Source organism: Bison bison, unplaced genomic scaffold, assembly GCF_000754665.1.
Source record: "Bison bison bison isolate TAMUID 2011002044 unplaced genomic scaffold, Bison_UMD1.0 scf7180017864056, whole genome shotgun sequence".
Lineage (NCBI taxonomy): Eukaryota > Metazoa > Chordata > Mammalia > Artiodactyla > Bovidae > Bison > Bison bison.
The window spans coordinates 329,106-356,950 of NW_011494628.1; positions in this window are offsets into that span (position 1 = coordinate 329,106).

Sequence of the window (27,845 nt, forward strand, 5' to 3'; positions counted from 1 at the left end):
ATCCCAAGCCCAGTTAGACTCCTCATGCCTTAGCTAATGGTCTGAAAACTTCTCTTTATGGTTATTTCCTTGGGCTTCCCTGGTGGCTCGGTCAGTAAAGAATCTACCTGCCAATGCAGGAGTCTTGCGTTTGATCCCTGGGTCGGGAAGATCCCCTGGAAATGGAAATGGCAACTCACTCTAGTATTCTTGCCTGGAGAATCTCATGGGCAGAGGAGCCTTGTGAGCTACAGTCCCTGGAGTCAGAAAGAGTCAGACACAACCAAGCAACTAAACCACCACCACCGTTATTTTCTTAACATTATCTTGATGCCATTTTGGTTTCTTCTTTCACCCCCAGAAATATTTAAAATATTTAATGTGTGTATGTGGATGCCTGTGTGTATGTGTTTCATTTAAGAAAACTAGGTAGTTTTTTTTTTTTGCAGTATTTCAAGTTTGATAGCATAGTGATTAGATAGTGTACTTGTACCTGTTCTTTATATATTAATTAATGCTTTTTGTGGTTGAATTTTGAAAATGTTCCATTTACATACCTTGTAAAATATGAAGACTTAATTTTTTTAGAACGGTTTTAGGTTCAGAGCAAAATTGATGGGGATGTGCAGAGATTTCCCATCTACCTGCTGCCCCCACACAGCCAGAGCATAAGGTACTTAAAAAAAGTTTAGAATCTGTTTTATGGTATAGAGTTTGCATCAAATCATTTTAAAAATAAATCGTTCAGATCTTCTCTATCAAAAATTATTTTGTATCTGCTAATCCTTAAGTTAAAAGACTCTTACTCCTTGGAGGAAAAGTTATGACCAACCTAGATAGCATATTCAAAAGCAGAGACATTACTTTGCCAACAAAGGTCCGTCTAGTCAAGGCTATGGTTTTTCCAGTGGTCATGTATGGATGTGAGGGTTGGACTGTGAAGAAAGCTGAGCGCTGAAGAATTGATGCTTTTGAACTGTGGTGTTGGAGAAGACTCTTGAGAGTCCCTTGGACTGTAAGGAGATCCAACCGGTCCATTCTAAACATCAGTCCTGGGTATTCTTTGGAAGGACTGATGCTAAAGCTGAAACTCCAATACTTTGGCCACCTCATGCGAAGAGTTGACTCATTGGAAAAGACTCTGATGCTGGGAGGGATTGGGGGCAGGAGGAGATGGGGATGACAGAGGATAAGATGGCTGGATGGGATCACGGACTCAATGGACATGAGTTTGGGTGAACTCTGGGAGTTGGTGATGGACAGGGAGGCCTGACATGCTGTGATTCATGGGGTCGCAAAGAGTTGGACACGACTGAGTGACTGAACTGAACTGAATCCTTAAGTAGGGGTATATTAAAATTTTCTCAATATTATTATTTTTTCTAAAATTTTAGACATAACTCTAACTGTTTGGAGTTTCTGTATTTTGGTGTTATTCATCTGGAATAATTGTTCATGATGGGAATTTCTTTGTCTTTTGTCTTCCCCTTCATCGAGAAAGAGTCGTTCACTTTGTCCTGTTAAGAATTCCTCTTGAAAGTCTTCATTCGGTATTAAATAACTAGGTATTTGGTATTAATAGCCAAGTGTCAGTAATAACCAATAGCTGCTCTGTTTGTGCTTATATTTGCAAAACATATTTTGTTCATTTTTTTTTCACCTTTTCTGGTCACTTAGTGTGATGATTGACATTTGGGAGGCTGAATTTTATCATTTGCAGGTTATAACTTCTTGTGTTCCTGGAACTTTGGCTCTGATGTCATCGTCACGTTCTGTCTTGAAGTCTTGTCTGTGCTCTTTCCAGGCTTCCTCACCTGTTCCTCCAAGTGCACCCTCTCCAGCCATGACCGCTTCAAGTTGCCATCACCTCCACCCGCACGTGGCGCCATTGCTCCCTGCTTATTCCAGCTGCATCCCTGGAGGCTCTAACAGTTCAAGGTGCACAGGAGTTCTCAATAAGTATTTCTTTAGTGAATAATGATGGGTGTACAATTAGTTAGGTTCATCGGGAAGAAATAGAAAACTCAAATATCAATGGCTTAAAGAGTTTCTCTCCCTCTCTTATTTAATCCCTAGGCCTTTAGGCATTTAACCCAGAGTATCTGGTAAGACTTTTGCTCTAAGAAATGTACAGGGACACAGATTCCTTCCAGATCATCATGTTGCATCCCCAGGGCATGTTTTCCATCCGCATGTCTAAGATGGCCCACATCTCAGGCCACAGGATGGGGGAAGGGTCAAAGAAGAGTCAGCAGAATCTCTTAGAGAAGGTTCCTGGGGCCTGCCAAAGATACAAATGCTTCTCCTTTTGTAGTCTTAGCCAGAATTTCATCTCAGGGCCATGCTGCCTACAAGGGAAGCTGGGATGTGCTGTCATAATCTGGATAACTTGGTGCCCAGCTAAAAATGCCATCACTGTGGAAGAAGAGGAAACCATGAACTGGGGCATCTTTAGCAATTGCAGAACACTAATCATGCATTGGAGAAGGAATGGCAACCCACTCCAGTGTTCTTGCCTGGAGAATCCCAGGGGCAGGGGAGCCTGGTGGGCTGCCGTATACGGGGTCGCACAGAGTCGGACATGACTCGCAGCAGCAGCAATGATCTGAAAAGACATAGTGTTTGTGGAAACAAGAGGACTGATGGGGTATATGGTAGTAGGAACAAGGTAGTGGTGGGCCAGCTACAAAGACCAGGAGGGGCTGGCCTGAGAAGGGTCTTAGACTGTCATGCCAAGACTTCAGATATTATCCCGGAGACTGTTTATCAGTGACGGTTCCGAAAGGAAGCAGACAGTTTGAAAGGGGTGAAGTGAGTTCAATGAAAGTGAAAAGTGAGTGAGTGAAATTCACTCAGTTCTGTCTGACTCTTTGCAACCCCATGCACTGTGGGACACCCCCCACCACCACCAGGCTCCTCTGTCCGTGGGATTCTCCAGATAAGAATACTGGAGTGGGTTGCCATGCCCTCCTCCAGGGGATCTTCCCGACCCAGGTATCGAAGCTGGGTCTCCTGCATTGCAGGCAGATTCTTTACCTTCTGAGCCACCAGGGAAGCTGAGTTCAGTGGAGGGACTATTTAAAGGTGGATGATGCAGGGTCCCAAGCAGCAGGCGCCACATCCCCACCAGGACTGCAGAGGCAGGTGGGTAACGTTGCTGGAACCCAACAACCTCACAACTCCTGTTGTAGGAGGTGGGCATCAGGTAGGAGCTGTGCCTTTGCAGAGGAGCACTGGCTCTGCAGCATGTGGCCTGGACACAGAACTGCTGACGCATCTGCAGTGCAAAACGAGCATGAAGACACCGTGTTCAAAAACTCTGAAGATGGCAACAGCAGAGCGTTAAACCAAATGTATTGCCTTCCTTGAGCACAGGGGGCCTGTGCCTTTTGTCCAGGTACACACCCATGAAGCTGGCCTTGCCTGGCAGAGAAGAAGCTGGAGGAAAAGCACCCTAAACTTCGCTCTACTCCAGCCCTCTTTCTTTTTCCCTTGCCTTCCATTGCCCACACCCAAGGAGAAGTCAAAGCCAAGGAGCCTGGTTGAGGCCATCCATGAAGGTGAGGCCGCCCATGAAGGTGAGGCCCAGCCAGGTAGGAGAGCGAACAGTGGGACTGCGGGAGCAGCTACAGAATACCAAGCTCACCATGCAGAGCCATTAGAGATTTTAAAGCAGAGTGACGTGTCCAGTTTATTTTTAGGAAGAACTTTTTGACAGCCGTGTGGAGAATGGATTAGAGAGCCTGAAGGCAGAAAGACCAATTAGGAGGCTACCATGATGGCTTCGTAGTCACTCTCCTTTTTTAAAAAAATAAACATTCACTGTAGAAATATATTTCTTATTTATACTGCTAACCAAGTAACACACACACACATATAAAATTTGATGTTCATGCAACAATACTTAACCTTATTACAAGCAAAGTATTCTGATTTCATTTAGAAATATTGGTTCCATATTATGGTAATCATTTTGACCATATGTGTAAATCAAACCATCATGCAGTACACCTTAAACTTACATAGTGATGTGTCAACTCTTTTCAATAAAACTGGTGGGCAGGGGAGTGGGAATGCTGGTTCCAAATCATTTAGGTGATTCTGTGAGTCACTGATGAGTCACAACTTTCAGTTTAAACATTAGTCTAAGAATGTTATAGACAGAACAGTGCCCCACAAAGATGCCCATGTCCTCTAAGTTTGATTGAGGACCCTGAGATGAGAGGTTACCTTGCATTGCCCAGGGCCCCCAAGGTATCAGTGCGTGGGTGCTCCATCACTAAGTCGTGTCTGACTCTTTGCAACCCTATGGGCTGTAGCCCACCAGGCTGTCCATGGGATTCTCTGGACAAGAATACTGGAGTGGGTTGCTGTTTCCTCCTCCAAGGGATCTTCCCAGCTAAGGGATCGAACCCACATCTCCTGTATTGGCAGCCAGATTCTTTACCACTGAGCCATGTAGGAAGCCCAGGGTCTTTAAAAGGGGGAAAGGGAGGAGGAAGAGATGTGATGAAAGAGACAAAGTCTGAGTGGGGCAGCTGGCCATCGCTGGCTTGGAGGAGGGAAGAAGGGGGCCATGAGCCAAAGAACACATACCTCCAGAAGGTAAATAAGGTTGAGGAGACGCACTCTCCCTGAAGGCTTCACAAGGAATGCAGTCCTGTTAACACCTTGATCTTCGCCAGTGAGACTCACAGGACTTTGACCTCCAGAACTGTGAGGTGATGAAAGTGTGTTGCTTTAAGTTGTTGAGGTTTGTGGTGATTCATTTCAGCAACAGCAAGACCCTAACTTGAGGAGTGAGGTGAAGAGGGTCAGAGTGAAGGCAGTTGGTGTGGGCAGGGAGGAGAGACGTGGGGTCAGCTCCTCTCCCAGGGCCGAGGACCACAGCCCCAAGACAAGTCACAGCCTTCCTTTGTCCCATGTGTTGTAAGCCTGGGAAAGTTAAAATGAGTATCAGAGACTTACAGGGGGATGAAAGCCTGTTGAAAAACTCTTGTTTTAGTGAGACGTGACTGTGAATTCAGGGTGGATAAACAGAATGTGCTGTAAACCTGTGAGCGGACCTTGAAGGAGACAGACAGGGCCACCCAGACAGTTTCTTCCTTTAGTCCCAGCTGCCCGAGGAGATTAACCTGCTGAGCATAGCTCTCACGGATGAGTCTGGAGTGTATTTAGAACTTGCAAAGTGAAGCAAACTATTGATTTCTCTAGAAATGAAAGAAGAAACTGCTCCAGAACAGAAGTCATCAGCCACACTGTGGAACTAGGAGATGAACAGTTTGTAAGATGGACAGACGAGCACACGAGTTAGTCCAGGATTGGTTGTATCAGTCATGGAACACGTGATGGGCAAACCAGCCACAGGACCTGGTAATGGTCAATCAGCTCATACTTTTAAGTATAACGATCAATCTCCACTCATAAGTTACTTGTTCTGAAAACACAATTCATTGGAAGATCAAATCTCACGATAACTAGGGCACGTGATTTAAAATAAGTCATTTACAACAGCAAGAGAAAATGTAAGGCAAATTGTCTAAGAAAAAATCTAAGGAGGCACAAGATCTTTATAGAGAAAATTATAAAACTGTAGAGATACATGTGTGAGCACTCAGTCATGTCCAACTCTTTGATACCCCATGGACTGTAGCCCAGCAGGCTCCTCTGTCCATGGGATTTCCCAGGCAAGAATATTGAACTGGGTTTCCATTTTCTTCTCCATAGAGACACATAACAAGATCTAATAAATGAAATCTGTTCCATGTCTGGCCGGGGTGACTATCTTAAAGATGCTGATTTTCTCCCAAATTTCTCTGTAAGTTCAAAGCAATAAGGAGCATTACCTCCTGAGTGTGTGCGTGCACATGCGTGTGTGTAACTTAGGAAGATACCTGTAAAGTGCGTGTGCAAGAGCAGATGGCCAGGAAGCACCACGACTACTGGAAAGGGAAACAGACTCATTCAATTAAACTAAAAATTTAAAAACTCAAATGTAATAGAAGTTGCCATAAATCATATGATAAAGTCAAACAGAGCTTGGGGGAGGAATTTGTAGATACAGGTAACTCATAAAGATTGAAAGGAGAAGGGGGCAGCAGAAGATGAGATGGTTGGATAGCATCAGTGACTCAATGGACAAGAATCGAGCAAACTCTGAGAGACAGTAAAGAACAGGGGAGACTGGCATGCTATAGTCCAGGGGGTCGCAAGGAGTCGGACACAGCTTAGCAACTGAGCAACAACAATAAAGCATCAGTCAGTGAGTCAGTCAGTTCAGTCCCTCAGTGGTGTCTGACTGAGACCCAGTGGACTGCAGCACGCCAGGCTTCCTTGTCCATCACCAACTCCTGGAGCTTGCTCAAAATCATGTCCATCAAGTCGGTAATGCTGTCCAATCATCTCATCCTCTGTTGTCCCCTTCTCCTCCTGCTTTCAATCATTCCCAGCATGAGGGTCTTTTCAAATGAGTCAGTTCTTCCCATCAGGTGGCCAAAGGATTGGAGTTTCAGCTTCAGCATCAGTCCTTCCAATGAATATTCAGGACTGATTTCCTGTAGGATCAACTGTTTGGATCTCCTTGCAGTCCAAGGGACTCTCAAGAGTCTTCTCCAACACTATGGTTCGAAAGCATCAATTCTTCGGTGCTTAACTTTCTTCACAGTCCAACTCTCACATCCATACGTGACCACAGGAAAAACCATAGCTTTGACTAGACAGACCTTTGTTGGCAAAGTAATGTCTCTGCTTTTTAATATGCTATCTAGGCTGGTCATAACTTTTCTTCCAAGGAGCAAGGGTCTTTTAATTTCATGATCATAGTCACCGTCTGCAGTGACTTTGGAGCCCCCCAAAATAAAATCTGTCATTGTTTCCATTGTTTACCCATCTATTTGCCATGAAGTGATGGGACTGGATGCCATGATCTTAGTTTTCTGAACCTTGAGTTTGAAGCCAACTTTTTCACTCTCCTCTTTCACATTCATCAAGAGGCTCTTTAGTTCCTCTTCACTTTCTGCCATAAGGATGGTGTAATCTGCGTATCTGAGGTTATTGATATTTCTCCTGGCAACCTTGATTCCAACTTGTGCTTCATCCAGCCCAGCATTTTTCATGATGTACTCTGCATATAAGTTAAATAAGCAGGGTGACATACAGCCTTGACATACTCCTTTCCCGATTTGGGACCAGTCTGTTGTTCCATGTCCAGTTCTAACTGTTGCTTCCTGACTTGCATACAGATTTCTCAAGAGGCAGGTCAAGTGATCTGGTATTCCCATCTCTTGAAGAATTTTCCACAGTTGGTTGTGATCCACACAGTCAAAGTCTTTGGCATAGTCAATAAAACAGAAGTAGATGTTTTTCTGGAACTCTCTTGCTTTTTCTACAATCCAACAGATGTTGGCAATTTGATCCCTGGTTCCTCTGCCTTTTCTAAATCCAGCTTGAATATCTGGAAGTTCACAGTTCACATACTGTTGCAGCTTGGCTTGGAGAATTTTGAGCATTACTTTACTAGCGTGTGAGATGAGTGCAATTGTGTGGGTCTGAGCATTCTTGGCATTGCCTTTCTTTGGGATTGGAATGAAAACTGACCATTTCAGTCCTGTGGGCACTGCTGAGTTTTCCAAATTTGCTGGCATATTGAATGCATTTACAGCATCATCTTTTAGGATTTGAAATAGCTCAATTGGAATTCCATCACCTCCACTAGCTCTGTTCGTAGTGATGCTTCCTAAAGCCCACTTGACTTCTCATTCCAGGCTGTCTGGCTGTAGGTGAGTGATCACACCTCGTGGTTATCTGAGTCATGAAGATCTCTTTTGTATAGTTCTTCTGTGTATTCTTGCCACCTCTTCTTAATATCTTTTGCTTCTGTTAGGTCCATACCATTTCTGTCCTTTATTGAGCCCATCTATGCATGAAATATTCCCTTGGTTTCTCTAATTTTCTTGAAGAGATCTCTAGTCTTTCCCATTCTATTGTTTTCCTCTATTTCTTTGCATTGATCACTGAGGAAGGCTTTTTTAAATCTCTCCTTGCTATTCTTTGGAACTCTGCATTCAAATGGGTATATCTTTCCTTTTCTCCTTTGCCTTTCATGTCTCTTCTTTTCACAGCTATTTGTAAGGCCTCCTCAGACAACCATTTGCCTTTTTGTATTTCTTTTTCTTTGGGATGGTCTTGATCCCTGCCTCCCGTACAATGTCACGAACCTCTGTCTATAGTTCTTTAGGCACTCTATCAGATCTAATCCCTTGAATCTATTTGTCACTTCCACTGTATAAGCATAAGGGATTTGATTTAGGTCATACCTGAATGGTCCAGTGGTTTTCCATACATTCTTCAATTTAAGTCTAAATTTTGCAATAATGAATTCATGATCTGAGCCACAGTCAGCTCCTGGTCTTGTTTTAGCTGACTATAAAGCTTCTTCATCTTTGGCTGCAAAGAATATAATCAATCTGATTTTGGTGTTGGCCATCTGGTGATGTCCATGTGTAGAGTCTTCTCTTGTGTTGTTGGAAGAGGGTGTTTGCTATGACCAGTGCATTCTCTTGGCAAAACCCTATTAGCCTTTGCCTTGCTTCATTCTGTACTCCAAGGCCAAATTTGCCTGTTACTCCAGGTATTTCTTGACTTCCTACTTTTGCATTCCAGTTCCCTATATAATGAAAAGGACATCTTTTTTGGATGTTAGTTCTAGAAGGTCCTGTAGGTCTTCATAAAACCATTCAACTTCAGCTTCTTTAGCAATACTGGTCAGGGCACAGACTTGGATTATTGTGATATTGAATGGAAACAAAGAGAGATCATTCTGTTGTTTTTGAGGTTGCATCCAAGTACTGCATTTTGGACTTTTTTGTTGACTATGATGGCTACTCCATTTCTTTTAAGGGATTCTTGCCCACAGAAATAGATATAATGGCCATCTGAGTTAAATTCACCCATTCCAGTCCATTTTAGTTCATTGATTCCTAAAATGTCAGTGTTCACTCTTGCCATCTCCTGTTTGACCACTCCCAATTTGCCTTGATTCATGGACGTGACATTCCAGGTTCCTATGCAATATTGTTCTTTACAGCATCAGACTTTACTTCCATCATGTCACATCCACAACTGAGTGTTGTTTTAGCTTTGTCTCTGTCTCTTCATTCTTTTGGAGTTATTTCTCCACTGATCTCCAGTAGCATATTAGGGAGTATATGGACTCCCATACTGGGGAGCATTTAAAGCATCAGTACCCAGAATATTTTAATAATTACATATCAATATGAATCAACCCACCCACTAAGTAAGCAGGCAATGGCAATTCACAAAAGAGGAAATCTGAACAGCCAATAAATATACAATGACATGTCCTACTTCACTAGTCATTGAGGAAATAAAAACAAAAATGAGATACCTCCTCACTCGCATAAAACAGCAAAACCTTTTCTATGTGACGATGTCAAATGTTGGAGAGGATGTGGAGGAGCAATAACTGTCATACTTTCCAGATAGGAGTGTAAAGAGGTCCAAGCATTTTTGAGAACAATCTGATGCTGTCTAATGAAGAGGAAGATTCCTAGCGATGCTCCTTTGAGAAACCCAAACATGTGCACAAGAAGACTCACAGTACCCTGTCATTTAGGCATTGTTTAACCTGGCAACAAAACACCCATCACTGCGAGACTAGACACAAAAATACTGGTATATTCCTCCCCAAAGAAGAGCTATATCAGGGACTTCCCTGGAAGTCCAGTGGTTGGGATTTTGCCTTCCAATGCAATGGGTGAGAGTTCAATCTCTAGTCTAGGAACTAGGATACCACATGTCTTACGGCCAAGAAACGAAGGTATTAAAAAAAAAAATGAAGGCAATGTTGTAGCAAGTTCAATGGGAACTTTAAAGATGGTCCACATCAAAAGAATCTTTTAAAATAAATCTTAAAAATGATCTTTAAAAAGTACTATGTCATAGCTGAAAATGAGTTCACTAGAGCCTTGTGTATTACCATAGATAAATCTCAGAACAATAGCACTGATCCAGAAAATCAAGTTTGTAGCAAAATGCATATAGTAACATGGCATGCAAAACAATGTTTTGCACACAAAATCCATATAAACATCTGTATAAAAGTCACAAAAACTTTTATGACACTAGAATGTTAAGCACCAAACTCAGAACGGAAGGTCTGGGAAAGAGGAAGGGGAATGCAGCTGGGGAGAAGCGGGAAGACACAGCAGGCTGTAGCTGTGATGTTTGATTCATACTCTACGCTCATTATTTTATTTTATATGTTGGACCTTTTTATATGATCTACTTTTGTCTAGTTTGTCCCACTTTTTCAATTCCATAATCAGTGCTCCCATTTCATTTAGTTTATATTTTCCAATTTCATCTGTCTTTTTTTTTTTGATGTTCTTTCTCAAGCCTTTATCAAGTGTAGTAGAAAAGCTTTTATATGCATATGTATAAATAGTATGCATAATATATATATCTTAGAAAACTTATGCCTATGCCTAACTAAAAATGTTAACGACATTTTTAGTCCCCTTGTTTGACTTAGTATGGATAGAATGCTAGATTTCTAACTTTTTAAAACAAAATAGATATCCAAAAAGCAACCCAGGTTTACTGTATAGCACAGGGACCTATAGTCAGAATCTTGTAATAACCTATAGGGGAAATAATCTGAAAAATAATATATGTGTATGTGTGTAACTGAATCACCCTGCTGTGCACCAGAAACATTGTAAGTCAACTATACTTCAATAAAATATATATATTGAGAAAAAAATCAAACCTTTCACCTTGACAATAAAGCCCCACAGTCTTGCCCCCCATCCCCAAGCCTGTCTCTGCCAACCTTTCCAATCTCTCCATCCATCACTCCCATGTACCACTGGGCTCTTGATATACCGTATACACAGTGACACCACTGTGTCATTTCCTGAATATATTTCTTTTCATAGTGCCATGACTTTATTGTTCCCTCCATGTGACCCCACCTGGGAAGCCATTCATCCTTCCACATTCATTTTGTGTATCTTCTCTGTGATCTCCAAGGGCTCCTTCTCAAACTCACATGCCCAGGAGTCATCCTTAGGTCTTCTTAGAACTCAGGTTCTGATTCTGCAGGTCTGGGTGGGGCCTCCATGAGGATCACATGGAGAACTCCACCCTTTTCCTCCAAAATCAGGATTCCTATGGCCTCCCCTACATTCCCTTACAGTATTCATTGCATTTTTCTGGGTCTTCTTTCTTAAAAAAAAAAAAAAAAAATGAATATCCATCTTTTCCGTGAAACTCCTAAGGCTAGTCATCTCCTAGGGTAGTTTTCCTGCCCTGGACTTCACTGAACTGTCAGCACCCAGCCTTCATTCTCTGACAACCTGAAACATTCCAACATTGAAAGCATAATTGCCTTTTGCACCTCAGGTAAAACCTTGTTAAATCTGTTAAAACATATCTGTTTAAATTATGTTTCATATCTCAGGCCAGTAGCAACAGGTAGGTAGGACAGAAAATGCAATATTGTGCGCAGATCAGGTCTGAATAAGTTCCTAATTACCGTGCTCAACGCAAAAGGCAAGCTGGAAACCCTGAAAGATGTTCCAATCCCTTAGGGCAGAGAAAGCCGTGGAGATGGGGAGAATTACTTACTTAGTCACAGGGCATGGATCTTGCTCTAGGCGTTAAGGTGGATTACGGGAGCTTTGCAGAACCTGTTTGAAGAAAATAGGCCCTCTGAGAGTAGGAAGAGCGAAAGGGCAAATGAAGGGCTGCCTGATGAGTAACTCTTAATGGCCTGCCCACGGCTCGCCCGCCACGCTGCCAGTCCCATCCGTGGGCAGGGAGCCCGCCTGACTGTGCCCGTGGCAGAAGCAGGCAGCTGAGTGGAGGGCGGTGGAGCCTGGCACCAGCTGGCACTTGCCTGCCCGAGTCCAGTGCTGGGTCTGGGTCTCGGCGGCTACGCCCCTTCTTGAGCAATTTTCATCTGTCAGGGTCCACGGGTGCCAGATTCAACAAATACAAATATTGCACGGGGTATATGTAGACTCAAAAAGTATTCCTTATTTATCTGAGATTCACATATCGTGGGGCATCCGTATTTCATCGGGTCACTGTCTCTGGGCCTTGCTTTCTTCATTTCTAAAATGGGGATGATAAGCTGATACACATAATAAAAGTTGTGGGAAGAAATGACTTAATACAGGGAACATGCTTAGAACAGAGCCTGGCTCCACAGCACATGCTCACCAAGGTGACTTTATTATTCCGCCTTCACGTCACTATCTTCAGGTTTGTCTGAACCGTAGACACACAAGTTCTAACTGATCACCCTGACTCTAGTTCCTTTTCCCTCCTTCCTTCCATGTGACAGCCAAGGAGGTCACTTGCCAAGGAGGTCACTTGCAAACAGAACTCTGAGCATGCCTTTTTTTTTTCTTTTCCTGGCCATACAACAGGCAGGATCTTAGTTCCCCCACCAGGGATTGAACCCTGGGCCCCCTGCAATAGAAGGGCAGAATCCTAACCACTGGGCAGTCAGGGAAGTCCCCCTGAGCATGTGTTTTCAGTTCTACTACACGTCTTCTCATGGCTCCCCGATCCACCTTCCTCTAACTGGGTGACCTTAGTGAAGGAAAATCAGAATGGAGCTGCTTTTCTCCACAGTGTGGGCGCTGAGGAGGTGTGGCTTCTGCACGTCTCAGCCTGGATGGAATCTGAACTTTTGACCACTTCTCCTAAGGATGATAGCCAGAACATCCGCTAGAAACTCAAGATTCTTGTCAGACCCTTGCCCCACTCACGACAGCCCATCCACTGACAGGACCCCTACCCTAAAGCAACCCGCAGCAGCTTGTCCCTTATGAACACGTACTCATTTCCTATGCCAGAGAACAGCCTCATGGCTTTTGCCCCTGTCTTTCGGTTTTATCCCCAATCTGTGTCTCCCAAATTGCAGTTCTTAAAACCCTTCTGATAAAGCTCTTTGTTCTACAAAGATTCAAGATAGCTTCGTGTCCAGCGCCTACAAGACTTGCAGCCCCTCACCTTTTCAGCCTCTGTTGCCACCACCCCTGCCCTCTGGGCCCCATGCCCAGCTCTTCTTTCCTCCCTCTGTGCCCTTCCAGGGCTACCCCGTCTATCTGCAATTCCCGTCCCCCTGTGGCCCCTGAGAGACAGCCTCGCATCCTCTGGAGCTCCGTGTTAGAGCGCCTTCTCTGGCAATTTCTCTAAGCCCCCATTGTGAGGCCTCATCCACCCCCACATTTGGGTTCTCATACCTTTCCTGCTCCTGTCATACTGTATTATAATGACTTCCCATTCTTACATTATATTTTCTCCAACAGGATAACGTCTGTGTGTACATTAATCTTAATCCACAGCCTAAAGTTTTTAGTTAGTATTTGAAGTATCTTAATCAGGAATTCACACATCAAGGCTGGTTATCAAACATTAAAAAACAAATAAATAAACAAAAAAACCCTGGCAGGAGTTTCCAGCCCAGAGGAGACTGCAGCAACTTCAAACACCTTGCTCACCATCTTCACCAGAGGCTGTGCTCTCTGGCTAAGGGATGTGGAAGCAGCTTTTCATTTCTGGAGTGGGCGGTGTTGAGGGAATATGGTGGACTTATATGGGCACCACTGTTCTGTCAAGAGTAGAAGAGAGGGAAACCCGAGTTCTCAACCCCACTTCACTCAGTCCTTCCACTTCCTGGAGGTTTCTGCCATCTGATTTGCTTAAGCTGATTTATTGTTGGCATACAGTTTCATTTGTCACCAGTGAAACTTTCATGCAAAGTGTTTATTGGAGAGCCTGAAAGAACAGAGAGCAGGGACTTACCCAAATTTTGGGGACAGCTGGAGAGACTGGTGTTCTACCTGCTTGCTAACAGAAGTTGGTTCATGTTTGGGAATGTGGCCTAAGACTTGCTCTCTTTGCTACACACACCTGGTAGGGACGGGGCGGCGGGCGGGGCTGGGGGGAGGCAGAATGCACCTGTACCCTTCCATGTGTCCCAAATCATCGAGGCCACCATCATCCAGCAAAAAGGACCAGACACAAGCTACACCAAATTGCTTCAGTTTGTGTACCTTCAGAGACCGATATTCAACACCTTTTTGACTCTGGCCCCTCCCCCTGCAGCTAGTACCACTGTGGGTGTTTATACTGAAGGAGCAGGAAAAAGCCAAAACCCTTTATTGCTGAGCCAGCTTTAAAGCATTGAGGACAGACCCAGACATCTGGTTAGCAAGTAGGGTCAGGATGAAAATATGTGGGGCTTCCCTGGTGGCTCAGCAGTAAAGCACATGCCTGCCAATGTAGGAGACATGGGTTCAATCCCTGGGTCTGGAAGATCCCCCTGGAGAAGGAAATGGCAACCCACTCCAGTATTCTTGCCTGGAGAATACAATGGACAGAGGAGCCTAGCAGGCTACAGTCCATGGGGTCGCAAAAGAGTCAGGCAAGACTGAGCGACTAAACATCAGCAACAATGAAAACATGTAGGAAAAGAAAGACTACACAAGAAAAGTTACCTTATGATATCTTTTTCTTGAAATTGTTTCTGTAAGAAACAGCTTTCCCTCTTGAAAATTCATACCATCCCATTAGCAGTAAAGGCATTGAAGAATCTTTTTTTTTTTTTTTTTTAAGAATCTTAAAAAAAAAAAAAATCCCTCTCATGCACTTTGCCTGTTGGTATTTTTCCTCAAAACCCATAACCTTAGTCTAATCATGAGAAACATCAGACAAATCCAAACTAAGGCACGTTCTACAGCACACGTGGACAGCACTCTTCAGAACCGTCAAGGTCGTGATAAACAAGGAAAGCCTGAAAAACTGTCAAAGACTGGCGAGACCATGGGGACATGATGACTAAGTGCCATGTGGGATCCTGGCTGTGCTCTTGGAACAGAAGGAGGACATTAGTGGAAAAGCTGATGAAATTCAGATATGACTGGAGCTTCACTGGCAGTACTGCACCAGTGTTAACGCCCTCAGTTCAGTTCAGTCACTCAGTCGAGTCTGACTGAGACCCCATAGACTGCAGCAGGCCAGGCTTCCTTGTCCATCACCAACTCCCGGAGCTTGCTCAAACTCATGTCCATCGAGTCAGTGATGCCATCCAACCACCTCATCCTCTGCCATCCCTTCACTTCCTGCCTTCAATCTTTCCTAGTGGGGTCTTTTCCAACAAGTCAGTTCTTTGTGTCAGGTGGCCAAAGTATTCGAAGCTTCGGCTTCAGCATCAGTCCTTCCAATGAATATTCAGGACTGTTTACTTTAGGATTGACTGGTTTGATCTCCTTGCCATCCAAAGGACTCTCAATTGTCTTCTTCAACACAGCTGTTCAAAAGCATCAATTCTTCAATGCTCAGCCTTCTTTATGGTCCAACTCTCACATCCATACACAATTACTGGAAAAACCATAGCTTTGACTATACAGACATTTGTCGGCAAAGCAATGTCTCTGCTTTTTAATATGCTAAGTTAGCTTTTCTCCCAGGGAACAAACATCTTTTAATTTCATGGCTGCAGTCACCATCTGCAGTTAACGCCTTAGTTTTGACTAACATACTACGATAATGCAAGCTGCTGATATTAGTGGAAACACCATGGAGGAAATACAGGAATTCTGTATTTTATAATTCTATAAAAAGTTTTGCAGCTTTTCCCTAAACCTAGAATTATTCCAAAATAAAAGCTCATTTAAAAAGGAAATGTGTTTTGAAAATAAAGGTAAATATTTGACTGACTGGATTTCTTTTAGAAAGACCTTTAGGAAGATTAACCAGATAATCTTCACAGTCTGCTTAAAAAACAGATGAGGGAGTGAACAGTTCTGCCTGATCCCATAAAGAGAGGAAGCCACAGGTCTGCTCCAGGCCAGAGACCTGGACTCCTGGCAGACAGACAGATGGACACTCCCTGTCACGGAGGCGGGACCAGAGCTCTGCCATAGCTCGCCTTTCTCACCCGATTGACTTCGCCCACCCCCTCAGCAGGCAGTAATCATGCCTCCCTCCCCTGGAAGTCAGGGCTTGTCGCTGGACTGCGGGCTCTTCTTCTGAGAAGCCTGAGGTGACTCATTTCCTGGGACCTCAGAGTCTCCATGCCTGGTCTTCTGCTCTTGGACATCTCAAGTTCAACCTTCCATCTTGCACATCCCTGCACTTGACATTGCTAGGGTAACAGTAGTAATGTCTTTGCTAAAACTGGGTGTGAGCTCCTTCCAAACCTTCACCTCCATCCTGACCCATGATGCCATGCCCATCCTTCAGCTCCCCAGACGGCAGCCGCCATTGGTAACCACTGTGTCCCGAGGTCCTCTCCCATCCTCTCTCCTCCCGACACCTCATCCTCTGTACTCCGGGAACTTCACAGTGTGTACACCCAAGAGCTGTGGCCACCTTGGAGAAGACAGACAAGAAACTTGTAAATAAGTAAGACAACTCAAAATACAGATGGGCATCATGAAGGAAATAAGCCAGCCTGCTTGACTTGCAGATAAAGTGTCCGGGCATTTATGTGGTGGCCTCACCTGAGGCATGAAAGGGAGCCGGCCTTGTGAAGATCCCTGGAGAGTGCAACTGTCCGGAGGCATAGCTAATTCAAAGGCCTTGGGGTGGGAATACTTGCAGCATTTGAGGGGAAGAAAGAAAAGCAGAGTGACTGGGGTGGGTGGGGGTGGTGACTGAGGGATGTGGAGGGTGAAGGAAAGGGTAGAGAGTGAAAGGGGGTGAGCAGCGGTGAGTGAGGGTGAGGAGGGGTGAGTGGGGATGGGTAGGGGGTGGGGGGATGAGTGGGGTGATTGAGGGTGAGTGAAGGGTGAGTGGAGTGATGAGGAGTGAGTGAAGGGTGAGGGGGGTGGTTGGGGTGAGTGGAGGGTGAGGGGGATGGTTGAGGTGAGGGTGATGGTTGAGGTGAACGGAGGGTGAGGGGGGCGGGTGGGCCAGGTCCACTCGTGCAGGATTGGGGGGTGTGAGGAGACGCAGGTTTCATCCTACCTGCTTCTTGTGTGTGGAACCGGGACAGCACAAAGGCCATGAGTGCCGGGCCCTGTCTCATGAAGGGCATTTGGTTTTCTCCCCCAGCCTCAGGAGTGGAGCTCTATGGGCCAGGCCTCCGTCACATGCCCCACACGTCGCCCTGTTGGGAAGACCGCATCTCCTGCTTCAAGGACGCGGGGAGGGGCTGCAGAGGCAGCACAGAGAGCTGCCCTGACAGGCGGGACCACACTTAGGAGACAAGGCAGAGGCCTCTGAGACAGCTTCCTTCCTCCTGGCTCCTTAGAGCTAGGAAACCAGTCTGGCATTTTACATCAATCAGACCATCCAGAGAAAGTCTCAGTGTCTCAGAGTGATTGAAAAAACAAATGTCTGTAACAAATGACAAATAGGTTAGAAAGTGGAAGAATTCATGGGGTGGAAGGAACTGGTTTATGATTCTATTTCCAGCCCATTAGCCCTGAGCTTTGAGAGGTCAGATAAATGGGTGTGATCAGTGAATTTCCTTCCTCTTTGTGATGGTAACCATAACAACAAGCATGTTTTGAACACACCATGTGAGCCAGGCACACAGTATGTTATCAGGCCATTTACCTGGAAATTTACAATCTTCATAACCACCCATTTTTCAGATGAAGGTTGGGAAGTTGAAGAATCTGCCCACGATCATGTCACTAGAAGATGTAAGATTCGAACACTGATTAGGAACCCTAGGGTCTTAATCCCTGCCCCTGGGTGGCCGGGCACCTCCAGTGTCTGCTCCAGGCCTGCTGGGCGCTGGTAGAGCTGCTCCCTGGGCCTGGCAGCTGCCCCGAGGCTGGGCCTGTTCAAGCAGGAGCTTGAACCCCTTAGGGAGCTGGCCACCACTGCCAGGGCTGAAGGCCAAAGTGAAAGGAGCCCAAGGACTGGCAGAGTCGGGATGATCGCTGCTTATGTTCCCCTGAGGGGAAAAGGGGAAGAAACTGTGGTTTTGATGAACGCATCTACCCTAGCCTCTGGTTGACTCCACACCCTACCTCATCTAGAAGCTTCTTCCTAGGTGATAGTTGAGATGTAAGTCTTTACTGAATTTGTTACAACATTGAATCTGTTGTCTGTTTTGGTTTTCTGGCTGCAAGGAATGTAGGATCATAGTTCCCTGACCAGGAATCCAACCCAGGACTCTGGGTGCATCTGTGTGGTGGATTGAACTGAGGCCCCCCAAAGGATACGCCCAAGTCCCAACTCCCAGAACCGTGAGTGCAGACTCACCAGGAAAAAATGTCTTTGCAGATGTATTTAAGAGGTGAAATCGCTCTAGGTTTCGGTTGGGTCCTAAGTCCTAAGACAGATGTCCTTACAGGAGCAGAGGGAGGTCTGGGACATAGACAAACAGAGAAGGTACAAGGTGAAGCTGAGGCTGGAGTGATGAGCATGGGTGATGAGGAAGCTGGGAGAGGGAACAAGGGTCCTCTTCCTCTGGGGCCTCCAGGGGGCCCGTGGCCAGGCTAGCACCAGGAGTTTGGACTTTTGGCCCCGGGAACCATGGAGGGTGATTCTCTGACGCTTTAAGCTGCCAGTCTGTGGTGATTAGTTAAGGTGTCCCTGGAAGCTAACAGGGTTCTGCCACCCTCATCCTTAGGCCTAACAAACTAGTTACACTGCACCCCCTTCGCGCCCCAGGCAGTGGCATGCAGTGCTGAGTTCCTCAGTCGTGTCTGACTCCGCAACCCCATGGACTGTAGCCCACCAGGCTCCTCTGTCCAAGGGATTCTCCAGGCAAGAATACTGGAGTGGGTTGCCATGCCCTCCTCCAGGAAATCTTTCCAGCCCAGGGATCAAACCTACATCTCTTATTTCCCCTGCATTGGCAGGCAGGTTCTTTACCACTAGCACACTTGGGAAGCCCCATCCCCTAGGCAAAGGGTTCCCAGATTCCAGGGAGAAATGGAATGGATAAGGGCAGGCCATCTTTGCCCAGTGCACTGGTCCTCGTGGGCAGAGCCTCAGGGCAGGACATAGATGCCAGCCATGGTCCAGCTTCAGAAAGGGCCCTCTTCCAGCGCTGGGGGCCCCCCTCTCCCAGTTGGACTTTGGGCAGCTCCTTCCCTGCTGGGGGCACAGGTCAGTCTGTCTTTGATGATTCCATCTCTTCTCCCCGCCTTTAGCCTCCAGGGGAGGTGCTCCCTGCCCCTCTCTGGACAGGGCCTGGTGGGGCCGCCCAGTGCATCTCACTCTGGGCCGCTTTCCCCCTTGAGTCTCCTAAGTGCTGAGTGACTCCAACTTCTCTGGCCCCATGTTTACCAACAACTTCCACAGACAGCTAATCCTATCCTTTCCTTTTGGATTTTTCTAGTTTCATCCAAAGTACGGTTTCCAAACCCACAAGGGGCAAGGGGGGGCACCTTATGGGTGGGGCTCCATGGGGACATCCCCAGCTGGTGCTACGTGAGTTGGTGCCACAGCAACATGCCAAAGTGATGTCCGTCAGCAGGCGTTTGACACGGGCAAGTGCATCCTGACCGCGATTTTTCTTTGTGTGTGTGAGAGAGAGAGACTGAGTATATGAGTGCTGTAAAAGTGTGAGAGTATGTGTCTCTTAGTGTCTGTGAGTGTGTGTATCTGTGAGAGTGTGTTGTGAGTGTTGTGTGTGAGAGTGTGTGAGTGATTGTGTGTGTGAGTGTGTGTGTTTGACACAGGCAGATTCATCCTGACAGCTCTTTTTCTTCTCTGTGTCCGTGTGTGAGAGAGAGTATGAGTGTGTGTGTTAGTGTCTGTGAGAGTGTGTGCATGTGTCTGAGAGTGTGTGTGTGAAACTGAGTATATGAGTGTTGTGAAAGTGTGAGAGTATGTGTGTTAGTGTCTGTGAGAGTGTGTATGTGTGTGAGAGTGTACGTGTGAGACTGAGTATGTGAGTGTTGTGAAAGTGTGAGTGTGTTTGTGTCTGTGAGAATATGTGTGAGACTGAGTATGTAAGTGTTGTGAAAGTGTGAGTGTGTTTGTGTCTGTGAGAATATGTGTGAGACTGAGTATGTAAGTGTTGTGAAAGTGTGAGTGTGTTTGTGTCTGTGAGAATATGTGTGAGACTGAGTATGTAAGTGTTGTGAAAGTGTGAGTGTGTTTGTGTCTGTGAGAATATGTGTGAGACTGAGTATGTAAGTGTTGTGAAAGTGTGAGTGTGTTTGTGTCTGTGAGAATATGTGTGAGACTGAGTATGTAAGTGTTGTGAAAGTGTGAGTGTGTTTGTGTCTGTGAGAATATGTGTGAGACTGAGTATGTAAGTGTTGTGAAAGTGCAACAGTGTGTGTGTTAGTGTCTGTGAGTGTGTCTGTGAGAGTGTGTTGTGAGACTGAGTGTGTTGTGAGACTGAGTATGTGAGTACTATGTGTAAGAGAGTGTGTGTGTTAGTGTCTGTGTCTGTGAGAGAGTGAGTGTGTGTGTTAGTGTCTGTGAGAGTGTGTATGTGTGTGTGTGTCTGTGAGAGTGTGTGTGAGTCTGAGTATGTGAGTGTTGTGAAAGTGTGACAGTGTGTGTGTTAGTGTCTGTGTGTGAGAGAGTGTGTGTTAGTGTCTGTGAGAGTGTGTATGTGTGTGTGTGAGAGAGTGTGTGTGAGTCTAAGTATGTGAGTGTTGTGAAAGTGTGACAGTGTGTGTTATGTCTGTGAGAGTGTGTGTGTGAGACAGTATGTGAGTGCTATGAAAGTGTGACAGTGTGTGTGTTAGTGTCTGTGAGTGTGTGTGTGACAGAGAGTGAGTGTGTGTGTGAATGTCTGTGAGAGTGTGTGTGTGAGACTGAGTATATGAGTATTGGGAAAGTGTGAGAGTATGTGTGTTAGTGTCTGTGAGTGTGAGTTTGTCTGTGAGAGTGTGTTGTGAGACTATGTGAGTGTTGTGAGTGTGTGTGTGTGAGTGATTGTGTGTGTGTGTGTGTTGAGATAGGAGGCAGTCGCTAGCCACCTAACATTTTGATGTTCTCACACGGAATAAAGGGAGACTTTGAAGTTCTTACTCTTTCCGTCAGCACTAAAACCCTGAGATTCTGTGGAGCTTGTCCCAGAAGAATTTAAGACCAGAAATAATGAGTTCATGGGTGCTTTCAACAGCTCACTCTTACAGAGAACTCCAAACCCACAAGAAAGAAGAAAGAACCCTCCCTCATCAACCCAATGTCTGCAGCGACCGCCTTTGGCAGAACGCACTGCTTGCTGTGAGGGACTCGCTCCTGTGGTTTGTTTTTAACAACATCTGTCCTTGAGCCACCTTCCGAGGGGCAAGGCTGTTTCCTGCCCACCTGCAGCGGGGCCCCGAGGCCCGTGTGAGCTTCACCCGCCCGCCAGGAGGCGAGTTGTCAGGCAGCCCATCTTGCGGGCCCTCCCATCCACTTCCAAGCCCTCTTCTGGGCAGATTTCCTTGACTGCAATGTGTGTGTGTGTGTGTGTGTGTGCACGCATGTGTGTGTGCACTCAATTGTATCTGACTCTTTGCAACCCCCTGGACTGTAGCCCACCAGGCTCCTCTGACCATAGGATTCTCCAGGCAAGAATACTGGAGTGGGTTGCCATGACCTCCTCCAGGAGATCTTCCCAACCCAGGGATCGAACCAGTGTCTGCTGTGTCTCCTGCACTGACAGGCGGGTTCTTTGCTGCTGAGCCCTGGACCGTGGTGCATGCTCACCAATGAGCTGGGATGGGAGGTCTGCTGCTGAGTGCAGCAGGAAGACGGCAGGGAGAAGAAAGCAGAGGGGGGGTTGGAGGGAAGGGAGGAGGAGAAGGAATTCTGGATTAGAGGTGAGGCCAGGACACAGGGAAGGGTTTTGGGGTCCCCACAGGCAGTAAGGGAACACCACGTCCTCAGGAAAGTGGGGAAAGGAGACAGGAGAGGGAAGGAGGCTTAAAATGTCTTCAAGGCTGAAGTTTGGCCAAGAGAGCCCAGTCCTCCTCCTCCCTCCCTCTGACACATGTGCCAGAACCACATGTGTCTCCTGCATTGGCAGGTGGATTCTTTACTGCTGTCACCACCTGGGAAGCTCCCTCTCCAATCAAGATGGACAATAAAACCAAGGACCTGCAGTGAAGAAAGAAATCGTCCCAGAGACAGGCCCACGCAGAAGCAGGAAGCAACGTGATGAGGGCTCCGAGGCACGGCCATCCGGCTCCGTCTCGTTCACTCCTGGATCCGCTTGGAGCCCCATCCTTCCAGACCCTCAGGACGTCAGAGGGACACTTACCTGAAGACGTTGTGCCCTCACGTGCCGGCCCCGTGGGAGAGCTTTGCGCTATTTTCCTAGCTGTTCCTCTTCGCTCTGTCTGCCTCATGTTTGTGGTTTGGGAAGGGGCGGAGAGTGGGTGAGTAGGGACTGATCTCCCGGAAAAGGTCCACAGCTAGGCTGCCCTCGGCTCCGTCCAGTGGAAAGACCAGCCCAGACACAGACCGCCCCCTGTGGCTTATGGGGATTGACGTCCAACTCTGGTTCCCAAGACAGATGATGGCAGAGGGCAGAGTGACGCCCTGGGAACATATATATCTGGATACGGCCTGAGAATCACATGGTCCAGTGCCGGGGTCCAGCCCCGGTGGATCCAGGGAATTCGAAGCGGGGACGGCGTCGGCGAGGATCAGGAAACAACTGCTTAATTAAACGTTAATTAAGGATATAAAGAGTAATAGAATAAGGACAGCTCAGTGAGGAAATTCAGTGGAGAAAAGAGGCTGAAATAAGGATAGCTCAGTGAGGAAATTCAGTGGAGAAAAGAGGCTGAATAATTCAGCCAGAAGGTGAGAGAAAGAACGACATGGGGAGACCAAGTTTCGGTGAACAAGGCCGGCACTTTATTTTCCAAAGTAGTTTTTATACCTTAAGGTATGCATAGAGGATAATGGGGGAAGGGGTAGAGTCATGCAGTAAGCCAGGCTTTCTTCCTGCAAACTTATATGCAAAAGTTTAGGTGATTTGCATCATCTTCTGGCCCGGAGGCCTGTTAACATTTTAAGATCCTTTCTTCAGAAAACTTCTTTTTCTCTAAAGGTGATTAGTCAAGCGCCACCTTCAAAAGCATTAGATAAAGTTGCATTCCTACAGAGCAAAGGTGTGGTGAGCTATAACAGGAAAAAGAATTAACTCAAGGGTCCCAGGTTGCAAACATTAAAGCTACTACTTACACCAATTATACTAATCAATACACTGCCAGGGACACAGCAGGTAAGGGATATGGAGACTTAGCAGCAAACATTGGCCCAATAAGCGAAAAACCCTTCACCAATACAATTTCTAATCAATCTTTTAACTGCTCAAAGGACTCTGTATTTAGACAGTTTAGAACATCTCATGCCTCTCACAGTTGGGAGGCTCTGAGCAATCACATGTGGCCGGAAAAACCTATTCAGGCAGGCTAGAGGACTTCCAAAGGAGTTTGTAGGTTGAAACACTGTCACACCCAGGAATTATTAACTGGAGCTGTAAGTTAACTCTTTTTTTTCAGAGAGAGGTAGTGGGGGACAGCCCCCCGTAAAGTCAGAGGTGTAGGTAAGAGCACAAAGCAGAAAGTAGGCAGACTCTGGTTTTGGGGGTAGATGCTCGAGAATTTCCAGGGAGACTCCTGAGGCTTGATCCCGCCTTTGCGTATGCCGAGCCTCCTTCCTCATGACCTTTGCCACAGGCGGAGCTTGCTCCCCACAGTCCAGTTATGATCTCGTCCTCCCGGCCTGCTCCCCACAGTCCAGTTATGATCTCGTCCTCCCGGCCTCCTTCATTCATTCATTCCATTCGGGACATGCTGACTGTGTACCTTCCCTGTGCTGGGCCTTGTGCAGAACTGCCCAACAAACCTGTCACGGACCCCACCCTGGACCCAGGGGGTTGGTTTCCTTTTCAAAGGTTGAGGAAGTGCCCAGGCAGGGGACGCCTCTGTCTCCTCCCTGCCCCCAGTGCATGGACATTGGGGTTCAGTGCCTGCCTCCCAGCTCCTGTTTGAACACGCCATCTCCTCCTCTGGTCTGCAGGGAGCCCAAGTTCCATCACCCCTGCGCAAAACAGGCTTTCTGGTCCTGGCCCCTGGCCTTGCTCTTAAGGCTTAGAGAGCCCTCTGTTGGTGACCCACGTGCAGTACACTGGCCTTGAGCTGGCTCTGGTAGCATATTCTGCTCCTGTGAACCCCATGTGTGCGGTTCACCTATCCAGCCGTCAGTCCGTCCACCTTAACAGCCACTGCTGAGCGCCAGGCCCTGTCCGAGGGGCAGAGGATATGAAAATGTAAAGGTAAACTTTCAGGCTTCTCACAGGTTTCAAGTTCAACTCTCTTCCCATGAATGAGGATCCTGGCGCTGGTGGATGGATGGTGCATTTGCAGTTCCATAATCTCTTTCGGTTTTTCCAGTGGTCATGTATGGATGTGAGAGGTGGACTGTGAAGAAACATGAGCACCGAAGAATTGATGCTTTTAAACTGTGGTGTTGGAGAAGACTCTTAAGAGTCCCTTGGACTGCAAGGAGATCCAACCAGTCCATTCTAAAGGAGATTGGTCTTGGGTGTTCATTGGAAGGATTGATGCTGAAGCTGAAATTCCAATACTTTGGCCACCTGATGTGAAGAACTGACTCACTGGAAAATACCCTGATGCTGGGAAAGATTGAAGGCGGGAAGAGAAGGGGACAACAGAGGGTGAGATGGTTGGATGGCATCACCGACTCAATGGACATGAGTTTGAGTAAACTATGGGAGTTGGCGATGGACAGGGAGGCCTGGCGTGCTGCAGTCCATGGGGTCACAAAGAGTCGGACACAGCTGAGTGACTGAACTAAACTGAATCTCTTTCACGGGCTTCCCCGGTGGCTCAGCTACAAAGAATCTACCTGGGATGCTAGAGACATGGGTTCGATCCCTGAGTCAGAAAGATCCCCTGGAGAAGGAAATGGCACCCACTCCAGTATTCTTGCCTGGAGAATCCCAAGGACAGAGGAGCCTGGTGGGCTATGGTTCATGGGATCGCGAAGAGTCGTACACGACTTAGCAACTAAACAGCAACAACAGTCTTTGTCAAAGGATGCGAGCTGAGGGACCCTCCAGTTAAGTGGACACTTTGTAGCTGTCCTTTGCGTCCTAGAGTTTCTGACCTAAAATGGGCAGATCTGTGTCCACTCTGACTCTGTGCTACATGTGGAATAATGGCTTAACTCTCCTGGGAGATGAACTCTTTCCCCCCAAACCTACCTCCACCCCCTGCCCCCAAGGACTCCTCATTTCTGCCCCCTAAGCTGGAGTCCAGGGGGCATGGGCGTGAGGACCCGCAAGCCCCAGTTGGAATCTCCTGCCTTCCCTCCGGTCGATCACTGCTGCTGGGCTGCACCTGCCCGCCCCCACACACAAGGTACTGGTCCCCCCCTCCCCAATCCTTCCATCTTCTGAAGGACAACCAGCACACCTTGACTCTCAGCAGTGACCACGGGGAACCTGGCACCCCCTTTCTCGCTCCCACAAGACTCAGAAAAATGCAGGTCCTGTGGTGTGGGCCCCTCCAGGGCCAGCGAGGGTTACCACTCCCCCTCAAAGTGAAGACCCAGCCTCTCCTTCAAGGGACCAGCCCTTCAGGCAGGGACCAGGCCTTTCTCAGTAGCAGAAACACAGAGGACATGCTCTTTTCTGTCCTTCTTTTGTGGTATTTCTGTGGTTTAAATCTTTCTAAAAATATTTTATTGGAGTACAGTTGATTTGCGATGTTGTGTTCATTTCTGGTGTACAGAAAATCAGTTATACATATCCACATATCCACTCTTTTTTAGATTCTTTTCCCATACAGGTTATTAAAGAACACTGGGTGGAGGTCCCTGTACTCCACAGCAGGTCCTTGTCAGTTATCTATTTTAGATAATTTTAGTTTGTGTTTGTTCATCCCAATCTCCCAATTTATCCCTCCCCCTCCTTGGTTTAACTCTTTTTAAGCTTTTAACACAGCATCTTTATTGAGATGGAATTCATATATTATACCAATCACCCAGTTAAAGTGGACAATTCAGTGGTTTTTAGTGTATTCAGATTCTTGCAACTATCACTGTGATCAACTTTAGAACATTTTCCTCCCCCAAAAAAGGAGGCCCCCCCTCCACTAGCTGTCACTCCCCACTTTCCCCCTGACCCCAGGATGTCCTCATCTACTTTCTATCTCTGTGAATTTATCTATTCTGGATAATTCCTATTGGAATCAGGTAACAGTGGCCTTTTGTGTCTGTCTGGCTTCTATCACAAAATAAATTTTTTTCCTTATTTTATTTGCACTTTAATTAGACTGGTAATATAGTTTATCAAGAAACATGAGACCCTTGCTGAGAGAGGGGTGCTTAACCATTACCCAGTGACATCAGGCACGAACAGGGCCCTTCTGGCCCGCCTGGCAAAGGCGTGGGCGTCTGGCTTTCATCTGAACGCAGGCCGCACCCACTGCGAAGCCCCTTCCCCAAACCAAAAGTGCCAGGTCACCCTCAGCCCCCTGGGGTCTCACCTACACCTGAAGTTAATTTACTTCCGGTGTTATTCACGTTCTATTCAACAGCCAAAGCATGCTCGTGACTGATGGAGAAGTAAGACTAATTTCCCCCAAAGAGATGAGAACCAGCAGTTGTATTTCTCATTTCAGAAGCATGAAATTTGACTGCATGGGGTACACACTGCAAAGGAAAGCAGACAGGGAAAACAGAGCTGTGATGACAAACGTGGAGGGGATCCGAGAACTGCGGGCAATCGGAACGAGCTTCTCGGAGGCTTAATTGGGCCGGTCACGCGTCACGGCTCTGAAAAGGGCAGCATAATGATTTACTGTTGGGCTGTTAAAGGCACCTGGCTCAGAGGCATCTCTGGCTGTGCCTGTCCCTCCCAGGACTGTTTGTGGTACTCTGGGGAATGTTCTCAGCAAATGAAAAATGTACTATTTTTTCAATCATAAGTGTCTGCTGGGTGGAGATGGAATTATGCCTTTTGGACAACAGCTTCTCCCTGAATCGACTGACTCATGAGCACGAGATACAGTTCAGCAGTGGATGTTTTTAACCATCGATACCCTCCCCACTCCACCCCCTGCCTCCCTGCCCTTCCTACAGTAAGGTGCCCAAATACGGAGATTTCTTATCAGCCATCAGCATCACTGCCTTCATTGTTAGTGCCCCCACACGAGAGACTCTCTACTCACAATTATATACAGTAATCAAGAAGTTATCTTCTGCAAATCCCTGGCTCTGATCACATGTCTGCCCCAGCCTTGAGCCTAACTTCTGTAAGAAACCGAGCGATGTGTCTATGTTCTGAATTCACTCCTGGGGCCAGTTTGGGGCCACCTGTCACAGCGTGGCCGGGGATCGCCCTGGGTGAGAGCCGGTTTAGATTTCCTGCTTATTCAGATGCAGGCTCCGTCCCTGGAGCCAGACGTTTCGTCTAGACGCTTCCAAGCCAAGAAGGCCCCCTGGTGCCCGTCCGGTTCTGGGTCCCCCGAGGCACATGTGTGCCTCTGGTGTCCCGAGCAGCTTTTGTTTGTCTGTGTTTTGTGTTTGAGCGCATCCATCTGGCTCGCCTTCTGCCACCTTTTCTTCTGTTTACACCCACAGTCTCAATTTGTCTTCCAGCTCTTTCCAAACCCATTATGCTAGGGACAGATTTAGCCCATTTCCCAGGCCAGATGCTCAAATACATCCTTTCCTGCATTAAAAATAATCTCAAGCAGGCTCCCAGCCAGCAGCAGGATTTACAGGCCCTTGGAATTCTAGGAGAAATCCGCAGAAACTTTTCTGATTTTGGCTCGGTCCCCCCAGATTCACTCCTCTGGAAGAAAAAAAGGCACTGATTTCATATGAGCGTGGAAAACATCTGAAGTTGTTGGTCTCTCGCAGACAGAAGACCT